The sequence below is a fragment of the Nicotiana tabacum genome, chromosome 2 (assembly GCF_000715075.1).
Source record: "Nicotiana tabacum cultivar K326 chromosome 2, ASM71507v2, whole genome shotgun sequence".
Classification (NCBI taxonomy): Eukaryota; Viridiplantae; Streptophyta; class Magnoliopsida; order Solanales; family Solanaceae; genus Nicotiana; species Nicotiana tabacum.
Genome location: NC_134081.1, coordinates 4,681,916 through 4,703,239, shown reverse-complemented (window position 1 = coordinate 4,703,239; position 21,324 = coordinate 4,681,916).

The window sequence follows — 21,324 nt, the reverse complement described above, 5'->3', positions numbered from 1 at the left end:
GCTATCTTTCTGCATTTTATTTTGAATTTAACTCCGTTTTTTTGTAAAACTTTCTAGTATGAAAAAGCTTTGAATTATCCTTTTTGTGAAATATTAAAGTATTTTGAAAGGTCGGCGTGCCTAGTACCATCGATAGGCGCCATCACGACAGGTTAGAGTTTTGGGTCGTGACTATAATAGTGTTTGGTTCACTACTCTTTGAATAATGGTTTAATAATCTGTTGACTTAGTGCAGGTTGTAAGCAAGAGAAATAGAAAGAATATGGAAAAGCAGATAACTAAGCATGTTTGTGGTACACGGTCTTTTGTAGAAGTAGAGGAATCGATGGTGAAAATATATTTATTATCATGCTGTCATATATACTTCTTGTTATCTATATATTCATTTATTTGATTATTTATGTTTTTCCTATTGAACTATATTGTAGAAAAATCCCGCCACTGGAGAAAAAAAACACCAGATCGAGTCTAGAAGATCCAACATACACGTAAAAAAGATAATGGAGAAATTGTGTGGGTGGATTCATAATCCCAACAAATTCATGTAATATTCTTAAATCACTACATTCTTATCTTTTTATATATTTTTTACTATAAATGGATACGCGTAATTACAGGGCCAACTACAGGAACTAGTGGCTCAGCAACAATCTGAAGAGAACGAGCATCCCATGACTAGAGATGAGATTTTATCCTCCGTTCTCGATGAGAGAACATGCTATGTTCGCGGTAAAGGGTACGGAAAGAAGCCTCCAAAAAAGATTCACATTCAAGCAGCAAACTTAGAGGCTAGTGTGTCTTCTGTGATGGAAACTGTGCGTCAAGAAATGCATGCAGAAATGCAAGCTGAGATGAGTCGAAAGTTGCAAGAAGAAAGTGAACAAATAGCTGCCGAATTAAAAAGTAACTGTTACATCCCGTAATTTAATATTAGAATTAGTCGTAGTAATCCATATGAGCTAGAAGGGATTAAGACCATTCATGAGATTATAGAGGACTTGTGACTATATTATTGTAAGACTCCATAAGTTTAAGAACATTGATACCGTTAGATATTATGTTAATGTGATATTTTCTTTTAAGTGAAGTATTTTAGTAAAAGTTTTATAAGTATAATTTTGGATAGTTACCATTATTACTATTTTCGGATATGATAAATTATATACCTAATATGAGAAAGTTTATGAGATTTTCTTTATTGTAAAGATAGAAATTATTTTCTCACAAGAAAAGAAGGTTATCTTTTGTACCATTTTAAGAATTAAGCGTACGAATTTTTTTCTTTTTATATGAGATTAGGAAAATTATAAGTTGAGAATATATATATTTACACGGATATTTTAATGAAATAATAGTATATGTATTGATTTTATATGGTACCACATGACCATTATAGTAGGGTATATACAAAGTGTGTTAAAAGTGGGTAGTATTTTAAGTAATTTGAGATAGTTCTTAATTATGCGGGTAATTGATTAATTACCGAATAGCGGGATATTACCTAATTAATTAATGAATTAAGTGGCTAATGTTGGATAAGCCTAAACTTTCTCCACGTGGCAGCAACAGATAATAGTCTTAAAGAGAAGCATTGTATATATATATATATATATATATAAGTATAATAAGTATATATTTACGGTGACACATCAGAGATTCAGGTTGATTCTTATATGTCCTTAATTAATGTTGACTTATTGTTATGTTTCAGTTCTGCCTTACATACTCAGTACATTATTCGTACTGACGTCCTTTTGTTGGGGACGCTGCATTCATGCCTGCAGGTATAGATAATCAGTTTGACGAGCCCTCATAATAGACGAGATTGGCATTCAGCGAAAGATTGGTAAGACTCCACCTCATTCGGAGTGCATCCGAGTCTATGAGTCATCGTGTCAGAATTTTGCTACAGACTTATGGGTAGGCCGGTATCCTGTTCCATTTGATGTCAAATAATCTTAGAGGCTTTGTAGACAGATGTTCATTTTGTACTGTATGTCAGAGGCCTTGACGACCTATATGTATTCATGTTTTAAGAAAAATAGTTCACTGATATAGTATTGCTCACTTATAGTTATACATTATGAGTTGTGGCCATATTGGCCCATAATAGTTACAGAAGAAAAATAAATGAGTTACACAGTGATTCGCTTGGGCCAGCACGGCACTGGGTGCCAGCCACGCCTCCCCAGGTTCGGGGCGTGACAGTAACATGGAACAAGAGTTGCAAAGGAAGTTGAAAGAGAAACTTGAGCACGTGAATGTGGAAGTAGACAACCAGATCAGTGTAGAAGTAGCCAAGAGGATTCAAAAATAACTGGCTGCTATCATGACTAGAATGCAACATATGATCTACTCTTAATGTTTCTTTACTCTTCTTGACTATTCTTCTTCTTCTTCTTTTTTTCTTGAATTTTTGTTCCTTCCTGGCAATTCTTCTCTTCATATCTTTTGTGAGGCACATAATGTGTTTGATAAAATACCTTCTTTTATGAGGCACATAATGTGTTTGATAAAATACCTGGGAGATATCTTGGTTTATATTCTAATATAACTATAAAAATGCTAGCCTATTTTATGATATTATTGGGCAGAAATGTCTATTTTATGAGAAATTTTGGTTTGTTTATAATATTATTCTACAGAAGTGTATATTCTGGTGCAACTATAAGAATGGTAGCTTATATTATGAGTTTTTTTCAAATGTTTTTATGAGAAATTTGGGCTTGTTTCGAATGATAGCCAATTTTATGATATTACTGTCAAGTCTACTGAATTTCATAAGTTTGGATGCCGACAATAAGAAGGGAAAATGCCATAAACTACTTTTTATAGCTTCTCATGTTCTTGTCAGGATTAGTCTCTGGAGGTGTCTTTTTTTTTTTTTGGATTAAATGGACGATCTGAAGTTCATATTTTAGCTATGTTTTGTAGCTGAAATTTTCTGGATTTTAGATATTTATTGTCATCGTTAGTTGGAGATTTTGATCAGTGTAATCAAAATTTGCAAAGCTAGTTTTGCTTCTTTTTTTTTTTTTTTTGTGTGTGGGGAGTGTGGATGTATAGGTGAGTAATCGTTCTTGTTATTTCTGAAAATGGGAATACAAGGAGCAGTACCTTGGAAGACATATATAGCAAAGTCTAATTTTGATTCTAGACTTTTAATAGACGAGCTGAGCTGGGCAATAAAAGTTGGAGATCTGGATAATATATTTGTTTTATAAGCCTTTTTGGATTTGAACATAGTTATTTTTTTTGGATTAGTAAAAGATAAATTGACTTTTTTATAGTAAGAGGTATTTATTTAAGTACTTAGTGATTTTTAATCATACTAAGAACTGTTATATTGGCAGAAAGATGATCTCTGTAATCTTTATGTAGTACTCTCTTGCAAATGTTTAGTTATTGTTGTTATTACTTTCTACACCAAAGTAGTTGCATATAACTTTTGCGGTTCGATGTAGTACCCTTGTGCAAATGTTTAGTTATTGGATAGGTGGCATTTCTGTGGATTAATCTCTCAGTCTTGGTGTCATACTGTTGTAAATCTGGTTTATGGTGAAGTAAAATGAAGCTTGGTTGTTGTCTTAGAAATAAATTATCAATGCTTTGCGCAAGGTTTTTTTTCTGTTTATTATGAGACTCTCGAGCTTAAATCGATTCTTCGGCCTAATGTTCTTATCTGTATCTCTTTTCACCTTGATATTGTCTTCAAGCTCTAACAATGTGATCTTGTATTTTTTCTTTAATAATAGGGACAAGGTTCTTAAACAGTGGTGACAATGAAGGAGCAGCTTGAAGCTAAGGCACTCAATATTTTGCTTTTTGGTTATATGTGATTGCGTACAATGACAATGAAGTATTACGTAGTATATATGTAACAGAACTTTTAGTAATGGAAGTGTTTAGTATTTGGTTTAGGAAATTCTTTTGGTGTTTATAAAATACTATTGGATGATCTTAAACTTATATATTAATATAAGTTTAATATTAATATTAATACTAGAGTAAACTCTAGTGGCGAGTTTCAGTTGCTACTAAATATCTTTCTTCAGTAGCGATATTAGAGTTGCCACTGATGCCGTTTATTGTGGCGGTGGAGTCGCCACTAAAAATCACTATTCAGTAGCGTTATTAGATTTGCCACTGATGGCTAATCATTTTTGTGGCAACTAAGTCGCCACTAAATGTGACTCTTCAGTAGCGGTATTAGAGTTTTCACGGATGACTAATCATTTTTATGGCAACTAAGTCGCCACTAAATGTCACTCTACAGTAGCACTATTAGAATTGCCACTGATGATTAATTGCTTTTATGGAGATTACGTTGCCACTATATATTACTCTTCAGTAGCGACTTAAATAAAATCAGTTTGGTGGAACTCTTTCTTGTGTGGAGTACGTTAAGTTTTTGTAGTGACAAAGTCGTCACAAAATGTATACATTCTGTGGCGATCTAATGTTGTCTCCACTAGTAACATTCAGTAATGGAAGTACTTGCAGTAGTTCCATAGTCGCTACTGTAAAAGACATATTTCTTGTAGTCTCAATGCTATCTTATCCTAAATATTTGTCACGACCCAAAATCTTACCACAGGCGTCGTGATGGCACTTAGTCTCTATGACTAAGCAAGCCGATCATAATAACAATTCAAGCCATTTTTTTAAATAGATAATCGAAACCAACATCGAAAATAATTATAACACCTTCCCAAGACTGGTAATACTGAGTTACGAACTCTAACTGAATACATGCAATGATTTCAAGGATCGATTATATAATACTGTTCAAAATAGAGTTGACAGTACAATAAAATGGAAAGACTCCAAGTGATCACACTCTAACTCTGTCCAAGTCTGATATCTCCAATACCTGGATCTGCACAAAAATGTACAGAAGTGTAGTATGAGTACACCACAGTCGGTACCCAGTAAGTATCAAGACTAACCTCGGTGGAGTAGTGACGAGGTACAATCAAGACACTCACTAGTCTAATAACTTGTGCAATATAACATACAAAAATAATAGAAAATAATTAGCAATGATAGAAATAATAATCAACCAGTGATATATACATCAGGATAACACGAAAAACCATTTAATCAAGTCCTTCAATTATAAATCTTTCACCTAAAAGTTTTTCAAATAATAATCTTTAGAATATAATCCTTACCTGTCACGATCCAATTCTATTTTTGGCCATGATGACGCCCAACACCATTGTTAGACAAGCTCACAGTGAACAATCTAGTGATTTTCCTATTTTATTAAGTTTTTCCCATGTAAATAACTTTCCTTAATTTAATAGGTTTAGTAAGGAACATATTTAAATTAATAAAACGAAAGCAGCTGAATGTATTTATGGCCGTAGGAAAAAAACAAAAATCACAAGTCTACTAGTGTGTGCCAAGATCTAATGTCACAAGTGTGTGGGTTACTAGTAGAATATATAAAAGATCTCTACTCTACTATCTGAAATAGAATAGACAGGAAATAAATCAAAAGAGAGACTCTGGCTGCTGCTGAACGGCTCAAAAGGGCATCTCACCGTGGTCTTAGACCAGAAGTCAAGCATGCGCGCCGGACTGATAACCAGATGCACCTGCCTGAGATCTTGCACATCAAGTGCAGAAGTGTAGCGTTAGTACATAAACAACATGTACCCAATAAGTATCTAGTCTAACCTCGAAGAAGTAGTAACGAGGGGTCGACTTCGACACTTACTATGGGCCAAAAATATAATATTATGAAGTTCTAATTAAACATGACATATAAAATGATAATAGAACTTAGAACAGGAAAATAAGTAAATAATCCTTTCATTTCAAGTGAGAACCAAGTCATTTCTCTCGTCTAATCCTTTCACCTTTCAAGTCCATGGGCCAATATTAAATATAAAGGGGTTCCAATATCTTTACGCATGAATTATGCCGAGGATGTATGACCCGATCCAAATATATACATATAAATATACTATGCACTACCGAGGGTCGAAGGGCCTGAACCATAGATACATTAATTAACCTGTCGAGGCGAACGACCCGCTCCCATGAGAGTAGTGGAAATTTACCCCGCTCGCGGAATATACTTGCGAAACGGTTGAATTTAGATTTTTCTCAAGTTATCATAATATTTCTCAATTCTTTTTCAAAGCAAGAAATTCAGCTAGGAACCTTTAAAAATATTGAAATCCTCAACCTCCGCCTTAATCCAAACAATTAGTACGCATAAACAAGCAACGATATCAACAAAAATATGGTGTAAGCCTAAATCTACCCGGACATAAGCATGAATAGTAGCTACGCACTGACTCTCGTCACTTCGTATGTACCTAGCCCCCACAAATAGAAGTACATAATGATTAAGTTCACCTATGGGGTTAATTCTCTCTTACAAGGTTAGAAAAGAGACTTACCCCGTTTCAAGGCTTACTTCCCGGTCCAAGAATGTGCTCAGACCCTCAATTCGGTGCCGAAGCAACCCAAAACTAATCAAATAGTATATAAACTAATCAATACACGCTCAAAAGTTCGTATTCCAACTATTAAAGAGGTCACCCAACCCTAAATGTAAGATTCTTAAAATTTACCCCGGGCCCACGTACCCGAATTCCAAAAATTTCAAAGAAAGTTGTTACCCATAACCTCATGAACTCAAATATATTATTTTTACTAGATTCCATAACGGATTTCATGATTAAATCTCATTTTTATCACAAACCTACGGTTTTCTCCTAAACCCATGATTTCCACTAATTTACATGTTATAATCTACCCATAAGTTATGTATTTGATTCATATTTGGTAGGAATTACTTTTCTCAAGGTGTTAGATAAAAAAAACTCATTCTCTAAGAGCTCCAAGAAACACTCAACAATGGAATAAATGAGCCAAAATGACTAAGTCCCGCATTAAATGAAGGATTCTGCCTTCAGCGGTTTCTGTGCATGCGGAGGGACTTCCGCTTCTGCGGGACCGCTTTTGCGGTCAAAAGTCCGCTTCTGTGGAACCGGCCTGGCCACTCGCCCATCGCACCTGTGGAGCCAGGGCTGCTCCTCCGCAACCGCTCCTGCGACCGACTCTTTCGCGCTTGCGAACACAGCCGCTTCTGCGGTCACAGTCATCGCACCTGCGCGTTTGCAGGTGCGCCAAACTCCTCGATCCTGCAAATCCTGGGCAGCCTTGGCTTACTCGCTTATGTGGCTCCTGGCTCGCACCTGCGGCTGACCAAGAGCAGGTGCGATTACACCAGCACCTGGGAACTTCAGCTGTTGCTCCCATGTTTCAACTTGGTCCGAGCCTCATCCGATCGATACCTGGCGTCCCCCGAAGCCCCGTCCGAACATACCGACAAGATTGAAAACATAAAACAGACCCGATCGAACACTCGGAATGCTCAAAATGACATTAGAATTAAGGATCACACCCTAAACCAATTGGATAAAAAATATAAACTTTAAGTTCTTCAATTTAGTCCCAAAGCGCCGAAACATACTTACACTACTCGGATTGACACCAAATTTTGCGTGCAAGTCTTAAATGACATTACGGAACTAACTGTGGTCTCGGAATTCCATTCGGACCTCGATTACACAAAAACGTACTCTAAACCAAATTTAAAGATCTTCAAGAACCTTCAAAGAACCAACTTTCAATATTAGGTGCCGAAACACTCCCGGTTCATCCACAATACGGTCCAAGCATACGCTCTAGTCCGAACTTACCATACGAACCTATTAGAACTATCAAATCCTGATTCCGATGTTGTTTACTCAAAATATTGAACGGAGTCAAACTTAGCATTTTAAGGCCCACTTAAGGAACCAAGTGTTCTGATTTCAACCTGAACCCTTCCAAGTCTCGAGCTAACCGTCCCCGAGTGTCATAAAACAGTAAAAGCATATACAGGGAGTCTTATTTAGGGGAACGGGGTTCTAAAAAGGAAAATGACTGGTCGGGTCGTTACATTACCAATAAATATATTTTGAATATACTCTCTTTAAATAAATATCTTTCAAATATAATTCTTTCAAATAAAAATCTTTCAAAAATAATTCTTTGAAATGATGTTTTGAATATAATTCTTTCAAATAAAAGTCACCTTGTGACACCTCATTTCAAAATCTTAAAAATACGGGTCTCAGCCCACTTCAATATTTCCACGAAACCTCGTGCCCATATTTTTATCACAACTGCACAGACAACTCATGTGCCAATAATATAAATATATATAAGATCCACATGATTAATTTATTTTCACTAAAGTGAGTTTACAATTTTTAAATCAAGTAAGAAATCAACATAGAAATGAATTTATTTTAGAAATCATTTGGGTGAAGAAAATAATATTGCACTTAAATTAAAGCATTAGATAAACTACTGATTTGGATGTAAAACTATTTAATTTAAAATATAATAATAATTTCTTTTATTTAATCAACTCAATCATCGAAAATCAGTAAGAAAAACCAGAAATATACTTCTTCAGAGTCTCGTGCTAAAATGTCAAACCAACACAATACAACTAGGAGCACAAAACACATAATAATAAAGTCAACTAGTACATCACGTAAGAATACAAGAATTTACATATTAAATGAAACAAAATCACCAAAGACAAGAACATAAATAAAGAAATATCAACAGGGAACTCCCGAGGTACCGCCTCGCAATCCCAAATCATAAATAAATTCACAATATCTTATTTTCTTATATCACCGCGGGAGCCTTCACATTTAATTATAAAGAAATCATTTTTCCCGAAATAGTATTCCGCGTTTTAGCCACCCTTATCACACCGCATGACTTCTAGTAGTTCCCCTACTAGCCACGTATTTCAAGCCACCCTTATCTCACCGCATGCGTTTCAACACCCTGACCTTATATCACCGCATGCATATCAATATCACAATATTTTACAAATCGCACCTCAAGTGCCCAAATATCATAACATAATACAACTTGCACCTCAAGTGCTCACATCTCACAACATATCACAAATTGCACATCAAGTGCTCAAATATTACAACATTTCACGAATTGCACATCAAGTGCTCAAATCTTACAACATATCATAAATTGCACATCAAGTGCTCAAATCTTACAACATATCATAAATTGCACATCAAGTGCTCCAATATTACAACATATCACAAATTACACATCAAATGCTCAATTATTACAATTTGCCGCAGAAATCAACAATACATTACTTTTCACAATAAGGAGCCCACAACTCGATCATAATGTATACAACATCTTAACAAAATATTCGGGAGTGATCAACTCAACCGAATAATATTTCATAATTTAGCACTTTACCTCAATATGATTTACGGCTTTTATAATTCAATACCAAATTTTCAACAGCGTGAACTGAAAAGTAATTTATCAAGGAACACCACCTCTTTTAAATCACAACTTCAGGAAATAAATAGATTTATTCATCGTATTAACTAAATTTTCCATTTAAATTATCTGTAGGTAAAATCAATAATGAAAATGTTTTCCATAAAAATGGAAACTCAAACAAACTCTACAGTTCACATAAAAGTCAAGTGGAAATCACACCAAATTATCATATAAAAATAACCTCGGCAAACAAGGAATGAGGCATGACAAATAAGGGATTTAATAAGTTACAATAAATTTCTAATTTAATACATAAGGGTGTCTACGAATTTTAACCGATATAATTTGCACATATAAACCAAGTACGTACTTGGCACCTCACGTACATGGTTTTCAATCATACAATTTTCACATAAGACTCAATGCCTAAGGGGTAATTCCCCCACACAAGATTAGACAAGATACTTACCTTAGTGGAGTTAGGCTGATATTCCAAAATAGCATTCATGCGCGAAAAGACCTTCGAACGACTCAAATCCAAAATCCGCCCCTTAATGATACTACAACGATCCACTACACTACGCAGCTTCAATCTACAATAATCCAACACAATTGCATCAATATTAGCAAGATTTCCATAGTTTAGGCCATTTAGGCATTTGATCAAACACCTAGAGTGCATATATTTCTACAACCTCCTTCAATGGAATTTCTTCACCTAACAACCACCTTCCACACAAATGATTCATCTCACAATTGTCTCTAGTCCTTTCACATCTTCGTTTAGAACATGCATGCCCAACAATTCACTCCCAATCCACAAATCTTATCAATTAATTCATTTTACAATCTCTACAATGGGTATTCATTTAACTTGAGAATTTATGGCTTCCAATCACCATACCATGAGGTATAATACTTAATTCAGACTCTTATTCCCATAATAAATCCGTACATGTAAGTCTAAGGGTGTGGGATTACCTTTTTGGAAGAAATCTTGCAAAACCCTCCTTTGAGTTCTTGAAGAAATTTCTTGAAGATCTAAGTATTTTATGTGTAGATTGAGTTAGGTTTAGGGTGGAATTGATGGAATGAAATACAAAATTAGTAGGTTTTACTCATCTTGAAGATAGGAGGAGTTGGAGGTCTTGAGAGAGTGGAGAAGATGTACAAAATCTGCCCAAATGAAGTGGGGAAAATAACCCCCAAATGTCTTATATCAAAATAGGGTCGGTTTATAAAACAAAAAAACCCAGAATTTGTACAGCCGCGTCGCGTGGGGCACGGGGCGGCTGTGCAAAAAGTGTCTGGAAATGAAATTTCGGAGCGTTCTGGAATTTCCCACAGACGCAGCGCGCCGGGCGGTGCGTGGGATGGCGAGGTAGTACAAAATCTTCCAGCGTTTGGTAATTTGGTCATAACTTCTTGTAGAAGTGTCCAAATGGCGAATGGTTTAGAAACTTGACTCGAAGATCTTTCATTTGATAGGTTTTCTATCACATAACTATATATATATATATATATATATATATATATATATATATATAGTGTGTGTGTGTGTGTGTGTGTGTGTGTGTGCGTGTGTGTGTGTCAAAAGTTTGGTCTTTTGCGTACTCATTTGGAACTTTAGTCTATTATGAAAGTTTCCAACTTGGCTTAGACTCAGTACTTTCCTTAGACCCCACATCACTTATAATATGCCTCGTACACTTTATTATCACATCCTATTGATATCCTTAGTCCTTGTCCGCACACAAAATAATATAATTAGAACACATCAACTTTCTAATTTCGCCAAAATGTGCTAAATTGTTCTACGAGCTTCCAACTCCAAATTTCGGACATACGCCTAAGTCCGAAATCACCATATGAAACTATTGGAACCATCCAAGTTCCATTCCGCGGTCGTTTGTACAAAAGTCAAACTTCGGTCAACTCTTTTTATTTAAGCTTCCAAAACAAGAATATATTGTTCTTTCAATTAAATCTCGAATCATCCGAAATCCAAATTCGACCGCGCGCGCCAGTCATAATACACATTACAAAGCTTCTCAAGGTCTTAAGACGCTAAAAGGGATACTAATTCTTAAAACGACAAGTCGGGTCATTACATTCTCCACCTCTTAAACAAACGTTCGCCCTCGAACGTGCTAAGAATTATTCTGAGGTTACCAAATTGATGATTTTACTTTTACACATATACTCACGGTTGATCCCACATTACCGCATTCGACATAAGCCCGACAACACCATCTCAATTGAGATTATTTCTTTTATCCATAATTGTAAACTTTAAGACCAAATTTCTTACACTCCAAATATTTTCAAAAACAATCCGATTTTTCACATATATTAGTCTCAAATGGCTATGGAAACTCGTGCCTACGCACACATCAACTTTTTTAATAGTGCTTAAGTACTTCAAAAACTTTCGGGGTATTATATTCTCCCCCACTTAGGATTATTCGTCCTCAATTGAGAAGTAGAGTTTGCCCTCAACACATAACATAACTTATCTCTTCTTTCGCATATCTCAATCTACCGAATTTTTCTAACTCCCAAATTTTTCAGAAATTTCGGCAGAGTCTTCCCTGTAATTGGGCCTATCCACCTGCCATAGTGTCACTATCCAAAATCCATAAAGGTCATGATGGCGCAGGACTCCACTGTCAGGCAAGCCAACAATAAATACTTAATTAAATCCTTATTTTAATATTTTTGAAATCGTAAATTTACTTCAATTTATCTAGTAAAAGATGAATTTACAGAATAAATAACAATGTTTTCCAATTCCATTAGTGAACATCCCATAATCATCCCAGAACCCGGTGACATAAGTGCATGAACCTTTTTTAGAAATTTAAAATAAAATACAATAACTGTACAGAATAGAACTTGGACAGGAAGAAAATACAATACTCTGAAGGAGACTCTGCTGGCTGCGATTCGTCGTATAGAAATCAGCTCACTTGAGTCCCCGTCATAATCGTGCCTCTGCGCCCACAAGGCCTCTAAACATATGTGTACCTACACAAAAATGTGCAGAAAGTGTAGTATGAGTACGTAAATCAATGCGTACCCAGTAAGTATCCCGCCTAACCCCAAAGAAGTAGTGACGAAGGGTCGACTTCGACACTTACTATGGGCTATAAGTAAATAGAATAATATCATTAAATTAGACATGGATTAATTAATCGGTTGCAAGCCCATTATTCTAAAGTAAGTAAGCAGTTCTTTTATAATTAAGAACTGTCCAAATTGATTTCCCATTATTTAACAATTTATCTCAGGCCGAGAGGCAATATCAATTATTACAAGTTCCAAATCAATCAATTAAGTCATGCGCAAATCATGCCGAGGTCGTACGGTCCGATCTAACAAATATTTAAACTGTGCACTGCCAGAGGGTCGAATGGCGCAAATCATAGATGCATCTATTTACTACCGAGGTGCTCGGCCCGATCCACAATAACAATTATTTCAAGAAAACACAAGTTTCTCATTTACAGTCAAGTATCTCAAACAAACCTTCAAGTATGTGAATTTAACCTTGTACAATTCTTTTATCAATTTCTATCATGACTAAGTGATTATATTAGCAAGTAGGGGCACAAACATTCCAAGTATAGCATGATACATGTCCTAAACTACCCGAACAATAGTATAATAGTAGCTACGTACGGACTCTCGTCACCTCGTATGCACGTAGCCCCCACAATTAGGTACAAACATTTATTTAATTCACCTATGGGGTTAATTCCCTCTTACAAGGTTAGAAACGAGACTTACCTCGCTCCGAAGTTTCATAACCGGCTCCCAAGCCATTCAATCTACTCAAATCGATGGCCAACGCTCCAAAACTAGTCAATAAGTAAGCAAATCCATAAATGTATACTCTAATACTCATTATAATCCTATTTACAATAATTCCCAACTCTGTTCGAAAAGTCGATAAAATCACCCTCGGGCCCACGTGCCTGGATTCTGAAAATTTTCGAAGATAATTATTACCCATAGCCTTATGAACTCAAATATATGCTTTATTCCCAATTCCATGCCCAAATTTCGTGGAAAAAATCCAAAATACCAAGTTCTAGGTCTTTGTTCAAAATCTCAAATTTCTACTAGTTTTCATATCTAAATCCGTATTTAAACCTTGTATTTAGCTTGCAATAGGTGGGAATCACTTACCTTGATGTAGATGACGAAGATGGAGCTCCAAAATCGCTCCAATACCGGCTCCCATGAAGGAAATGAAATGTAAATAAGCCAAAACCTCGATTTTTAAAAGAACACTGCCCAGGTCTTTCCCCTTCGCAATCGCGAAAATCCACTCGCGATCGCGAAGGCCAAATCAACAGCTGCCTAAAAGCTTCCCTTTTGCGAACGCGATGCCTAGAACGCGATCGCATTGCTCAGCCCTCTACTTTCGCGATCGCGAACACCTCTATGCGATTGCATAGAACAACCTTCACCAAACGGGCCAGCCTCATTAACACAGCGCGTTCGCGATAGCCCCGACACGAACGTGAATAACCTCCCCCTCGACCCTCCGCAAACGCGAACAATTATACGCGATCGCGTAGAGTAAAAATCCACTAGTCCACTTAACCTTTCGCGATTGCGGCCCTTTCTTCGCCATCGCGGAAGAGGAAACCAGATGCCCAGAGACCAGCAATTCCTCAATGTTCAATATACGTCCGAACTCAATCCGAGACACACCTGAGGCCCTTGGGACCTCAACCAATTAAGCCAACACGTTCCAAAACACATTACGAACTTAGCCGAGCCTTCAAATCACATCGAATAACATCGAAATAACGAATCGCACCTCAATTCAAACTTAATGAGCTTTGAAATTTCAATTCTACAATCGATGCCGAAACCTATCAAATCATGCCCGATTGTCCTCAAGTTTTGCACACAAGTCACATTTGACATTACGGACCTACTCCAACTTTTGGAATTGGATTCCGACCCCGATATCAAAAGGTCTACTTCTGGTCAAACTTCTCAAAAACCTTCAAATTTCTAGCTTTAGCCAAATGACTCCAAAATGACCTATGGATCTCCGAATCCACTTTCGGACGAGCTCCCAATTCCAGAATCACCATACAGAGCTATTCCCATACCCGGAATCCCAAACGGACATTGATAACATTGAAATGCACTTCAATACAAATTTATAAAATTCTTCCAAAATGTCAACTTCCACAATAGGCGCCAAAACGCTCCCGGGTCATCCAAAACCTGATCTGGACATATGCCCAAGTCCGAAATCATCATACAAACCTGTTGGAACCTTCAAATCCCGATTCCGATATCGTTTACTAAAAAATCCAACCTTAGTCAATTCTTCTAAGTTAAAGCTTCCGAAATGAGAATTTTCTTTCCAAATCAACTCTGAACTCCCTGAATCTCAATTCTGACTACGCGTACAAGTCATAATACCTGAAGTGAAGCTGCTCATGGCCTCAAACTACTGAACGACGTGCTAGATCTTAAAATGACCGGTCCGGTCGTTACATTCTCTCCCACTTAATCATACGTTCGTCCTCGAACGTGCTAAGAACTGCACTGGAGTTGTCCGAAATTACTGTTTAACACCTCGTGCATCTACCTGTGCTACCACAACTCAGTTGAGCGCATTAGCTTGATCAAATCTGAAGATATTCTCTTTTATTTAGGCAAATAATCCTTAGAGCCCAGTTCCAACACTCGGAATTCTCTGCCAGGCCGGCTTCCCACATACGAACACCGTATCAATCACCACACGATGTACCAGAACATGACTGCATACCTTTGCTAAATTCACAACATGCACCGCAATATTCACATTACCATAATAACATTCTCTGATCATAATAGCCGAAATCTCACGAATCTGATGCTCACAATACAACTCATGACATATACAAGTCTTGTTTCAACTCTGGCAATACCGCCACGACGGAAGAGATGTGTAGAAATTCATAACCAACTGCCAAGTCAACAAACCATTGAACCTCTCCTCTTGACTAGAATCATCGCCTCATTATGAACCAAATAATGGTATTTGCTCTTTACTCTACTTCATATAATACGATCGCACTGATCCCGGATCCAATAATTTTGTATCACCCAATATAAGTTGTTCAGGCAATAAGCCACCTCAGACGCTGCCAAAAGTCTCATATGATTCCACAATGTGCCAATAAGTTACAAACTCGATGTGATACACAAGGAAAATGAACTCTGGAAGGGACTACTCAACCCACGTATCTAATTAGACAACTGAAAAGGTGTCATGAACCTTCCTCAGAAAAATGGAACACAAAACACACAAAATAGAATATAGGGGACTGTACTCAACATCACACTGTTACGGCGTGCAACCCGATCCAAACAACATACCCGTGGCGGCGTGCCACCCAATCCGCACAAAACAAAAAAATAATCTATAAGGAAATACTTACCGAGCTAGAATGCTCATTATTACAAAATACCCGAATATCGGCCACAAGCACGCTAAGTGCATAATATCATCCCTGGGGAGACAGATAGCGCCATACGCTATAAAACTCAAGCACAACTATGGTGCGATATATGATCTGTATCTCGAGAGCCATCCTGCTCACATAACACCGCTGCTGTGCGGGAACTCAACACATTGTACAAATAATCAAGTCGTCTCATAGTCCACATGGCACAATAAATATAACACACGAAATAGTTGGCGAAGAAATTAACATCCAACGTCTGAATACTCCTCCACAAGGAGCGCTAAGCTGAAATGAACACATCTAGCCCTATATAGAGCCCACATTCATATCTAGATCCATCCATGGACCTCAAGCCACCGTACTAGTCTAATAATCTTTCAAGGGCTCATAATAACCTTTTTTCCCTATAACACACAAGAACAACCATCATATCCGGAACAAACCTCCACAGTCCATAATCAAATGAACCAAGCGCCCTCCAAGCATAAATTCTCACATGAAAAATAGTACTGCAATCTCCATACTTGGTTCCAATATCCTATCAATCAAGTGACCACATGTCACACTTATACAATCTCCTAGTGGGATGTGCTCCCATGACCTTCCGCACCAGATAACAAGTCTGCACATCCATACCACCGGCCGCTCAATTGTTGTAAAGCAAATCAAAAATCCGAAATCACTACTCAAAGCCTCTTACAAAGGACACCGATCCCAGGTGACGCTAAAGACAATACCAGCTTACTCTAACCATCTGAATCCATTCCCGCTCATCCGAGCTCTTGACATTCTTGTCGACACCAAAATGTAACCTTGATCCTCAACTTCTGAATCCCATGCCAACCACTGCATTTAATCATGCCAATGCGCAAGAGTACAAGAATTTCATCTTAACTTCCGAACTATTAATAGGGTAAACACTTCATCACATAGAAACCTTTTACTTAACTCATTCTAAGAGAACCATCGCAACACGCGACTGAATCCTCATATCCGCAGAAAATACCAACCTCAAGTAGTGGTCTAAATCACCATAACCTCTCCGGGATCTATCTGCACATAACATGCCATAATACTCGAAAGCCTCCAAATAAGATCAGTTACGGCGACCGTCAAACCTCGCACGTACCGTCACAAATCATATGAATAACCCAACACTCTGAAGGAGCTGATCATTGCCATCATTATGCCAATTCAACCATTGCTAACCAAACCCGACTTCTCCCAATTTACTCTGGATCTTCCTTGCCGTGTGACCCCATTTCACAAGACCACCTTGTCTCAAAACCCACGAACCATTTCATACCCCCTTTGTGCGCATAATAGCGTCTCCAACTGGTACACCCATTCTGATAATTCCTTGATGGATCCGAAGCTACTTATTCCCTTCCTCCAATACTACGCCGCATACCCAATGATAACATAGAGCATTCCAAGTCCTTAGTTCCAAATCCTTAGGCACTGCACTCAAAGTCTTGAACCCACTAGGACCACTATTGAGAGTCACCCACTCTGACTTGGCCCCGAATATAAGCCAAACTCTAGTGCCTCTGCTAGCACGTGAACACCCTATCCGTAAAGCAACAGACTGAATTCTTTTCCATTGTACATTACTCCCACCAAAAGCAGAAACTCTGAGTCTTTCAAACAATGAACATGAATCGATAAGGCCAAAATATAGCACACATTCCTCAAGTCCTTTGCTCGGATTACCAGTGATATTCTCTTCCCTTAGTTGGAATAACCCACCAATATGCCGATAACCAAAAATCTCATAAATGGATGACCATGCAATCCAAACGTAGGCGGTGGGACACTCCCACTTAGCTTAAAGTCGCTACATAACTCTGGAACCCACCAAGATTCTTTCTCCATCGTTGACCTGATCTTGCACAAACAACCCGCCAAATTCCTCAAAACCTTTATGTTAAACACTTCATCAACACTCTGAATCATAGCCACATGCACATATTCGACCTCTTCCTAGATAGTTAGTAAAAATTCTCCGTAGGAGCTTTGTCAACACCACGCAACCGCTAACCTGCTCACAGGAGATGACCCACATTTAGAAACTTCATACCAACATCATCCAACGACGTTGTACTGGGTACGATTACTATAAAATCAGCAACCCATCCCAAGCCCGTGCTCATTCACCGGCTGTCAAATCCATTCACTGCTCATGGACAAGGTGCGACAATACGTTTCAATCCATGGTCATGTTGTGTCCTTCTCCATATCAAGAAACTCCTTTCTGTCGTTCCCAATCTCCCTCGTATAATAGCCAGTATTCCAAATAAATTCCGTAGACCTAGCCATTGCCCACCGTGATTCCTAAATCATTTTGAACTTTTCTCAAGCATTTAGTCATTCTACCATTGAACCCATATGCTACTCTGCCACTCTCCCACTTTGGTCAAACCCTCTCCTTTAAGCAACTACTCGACTTCTACTCTTTACACATGGCCTTCTAGAAATTTAACTACCGCAAGACACCTCCCACATGTCCTTCCTCATACTTCGCCGTCTAGTGGTTGCCTTAAATCATTATCTATCTCTGTAGCATTTGAACCATTAGATCGCTAACAACTTTAAACTCCTTCAAAGATCATCTTTCTCGAGCCATCAACACCCGAAACACGGATTCAAATCCTGAACCACCGCACACTCCAGTCTCAGATAGCCGCTTCTCTTGTATTATTTCACGCTACTCTACCCCACAGACAAATTGAATAAAACCATAACACCGGCGAACATAACATATTCAACCAGGACAATGACACCACATCACAGATGAAAATTCCACCCTGCTCGAAAATACCAAGTCTCGTCACTCCATCAACCCAAACTTGAACATTTATAGTCCGATTGCCTTTCCTCCGCCGGAAATAAAATATCAAATCTCTGAATAATACACTGAGTAAACCTCCTTTCAAGTCATTCACTACCCCGACACATAGACAAGCATCCTACCATCACATCAATACTATGCGATAACAACTCATGAGAATCATAGCAACCTGTGCATTGCCTCAAAGCTCTCAGACGTATAGCTACCGAGCTGAAATGACAGAGTATCTTTCCGCAAGGCGACAACAATAGCCCAATCAACTACGCAGGTAGAAACATCCCGCATCGCATATGTAGTACCATTACAATTCCTCAATTCTCGATCGATAACAAGCGCTTCACGTCGCATAAGATTGAATGGGAAGGAAATGAAGGCATAAGCCTCAAAGAAATTAAATCGCACGATGAGGAATCAATAAGGGAAGTGCTCCTAACAGCCCTGTAGCCTCTCGAAGATAAGTACATACGTCTCCGTACCAATCCGCAAGACTCTACTAGACTTACTCATGACTCGTGAAACCTAAGTAAACCTAGCGCTCTGATACCATGTTGTCACGACCCAAAATCTATAAAGGTCGTGATGGCGCCAGACTCCACTGTCAGGCAAGCCAACAATAAATACTTAATTAAATCCTCATTTTAATATTTTTGAAATCATAAATTTACTTCAATTTATCTAGTAAAAGATGAATTTACAGAATAAATAACAATGTTTTCCAATTCCAATAGTGAACATCCCATAATCATCACAGAACCCGGTGTCACAAGTGCATGAGCCTTTTTTAGAAATTTTAAATAAAATACAATAACTGTCCGGAATACAACTTGGACAGGAAAGAAAATACAATACTCTGAAGGAGACTCTGCTGGCTGCGGTGCATCGTATAGAAAGCAGCTCACCTAAGTCCCCGCCATAATTGCGCCTCTCTACCCACAAGGCTGCTAAACATATGTGTACCTATACAAAAATGTGCAGCAAGTGTAGTATGAGTACGTAAATCAATGCGTACCCAGTAAGTATCCCGCCTAACCCCGAAGAAGTAGTGACGAGAGGCCGACTTCGACACTTACTATGGTCTATAAGTAAATAGAATAATATCATTAAATTAGACATGGATTAATTAATACGGTTGCAAGCCCATTATTCTGAAGTAAGTAAGCAGTTCTTTTATAATTAAGAACTCTCCAAATTGATTTCCCATTATTTAACAATTTATCTCAAGCCGAGAAGGCAATATCAATTATTACAATTTCCAAATCAAACAATTAAGTCATGCACAAATCATGTCGAGTTCGTACGGCCCGATCCAACAAATATTTAAACTGTGCACTACTAGAGGGTCGAATGGCGCAAACCATAGATGCATCTATTACTACCAAGGCGCTCGGCTCGATCCACAATAACAATTATTTCAAGAAAACACAAGTTTCTCGTTTACAGTCAAGTATCTCATACAAACCTTCAAGTATGTGAATTTAACCTTATACAATTCTTTTATCAATTTCTATCATGACTAAGTGATTATATTAGCAAGTAGGGGCACAAACATTCCATGTATAGCATGATACGAGTCCTAAACTACCCGGATAATAGCATAATAGTAGCTACGTACGGACTCTCGTCACCTCGTACGTACGTACCCCCCCCCCCCCACAATTAGGTACAAACATTTATTTAATTCACCTATGAGGTTAATTTCCTCTTAAAAGGTTAGAAAGGAGACTTACCTCACTCCGAAGTTTCATAACCGGCTCCCAAGCCATTCAATCAACTCAACTCGATGCCCAACGCTCCAAAACTAGTCAATAAGTAAGCAAATCCATAAATATATATTTTAATACTCATTATAATCCTATTTACAACAATTCCTAACTCAATTCGAAAAGTCGATAAAATCACCCTCGGGCCCATAGCCTTATGAACTCAAATATATGATTTATTCCCAATTTCATACCCAAATTTTGTGGCAAAAATCCAAAATACCAAGTTCTAGGTCTTTCTTCAAAATCTCAAATTTCTACTAATTTTCATATCTAAATCCGTATTTAAACCTTGTATTTAGCTTGGAATAGGTGGGAATGACTTACCTTGATGTAGATGATGAAGGTGGAGCTCCAAAATCACTCCAATACCGGCTCCCATGAAGGAAATGAAATGCAAATGCGCCAAAACCTCGATTTTTAAAAGAACACTGCCCAGGTCTTTCCCCTTCACAATCTCGAAAATCCACTCGCGATAGCGAAGGCCAAATCAACAGCTTCCTAAAAGCTTCCCTTGCGCGAACGCGATGCCCAGAACACGATCGCATTGCTCAGTCCCCTACTTTCGCGATCGCGAACACCTCTATGCGATCGCATAGAACAACCTTCACCAAACGGGCCAGCCCCATTAACACAGCGCATTCGCGATACCCCCGACGCACACTTAGCCTTTCGCGGTCGCTGCCCTTTTTTCGCGATCGTGGAAGAGGAAACCAGTTGCCCAAAAACCAGCAATTCCTCCAAGTCCAATATATGTCCGAACTCGATCCGAGACACACCCGAGGCCCTTGGGACCTCAACCAGTTATGCCAACATGTTCCAAAATACATTACGAACTTAGTCAAGCCTTCAAATCATATCAAATAATATCGAAATAATG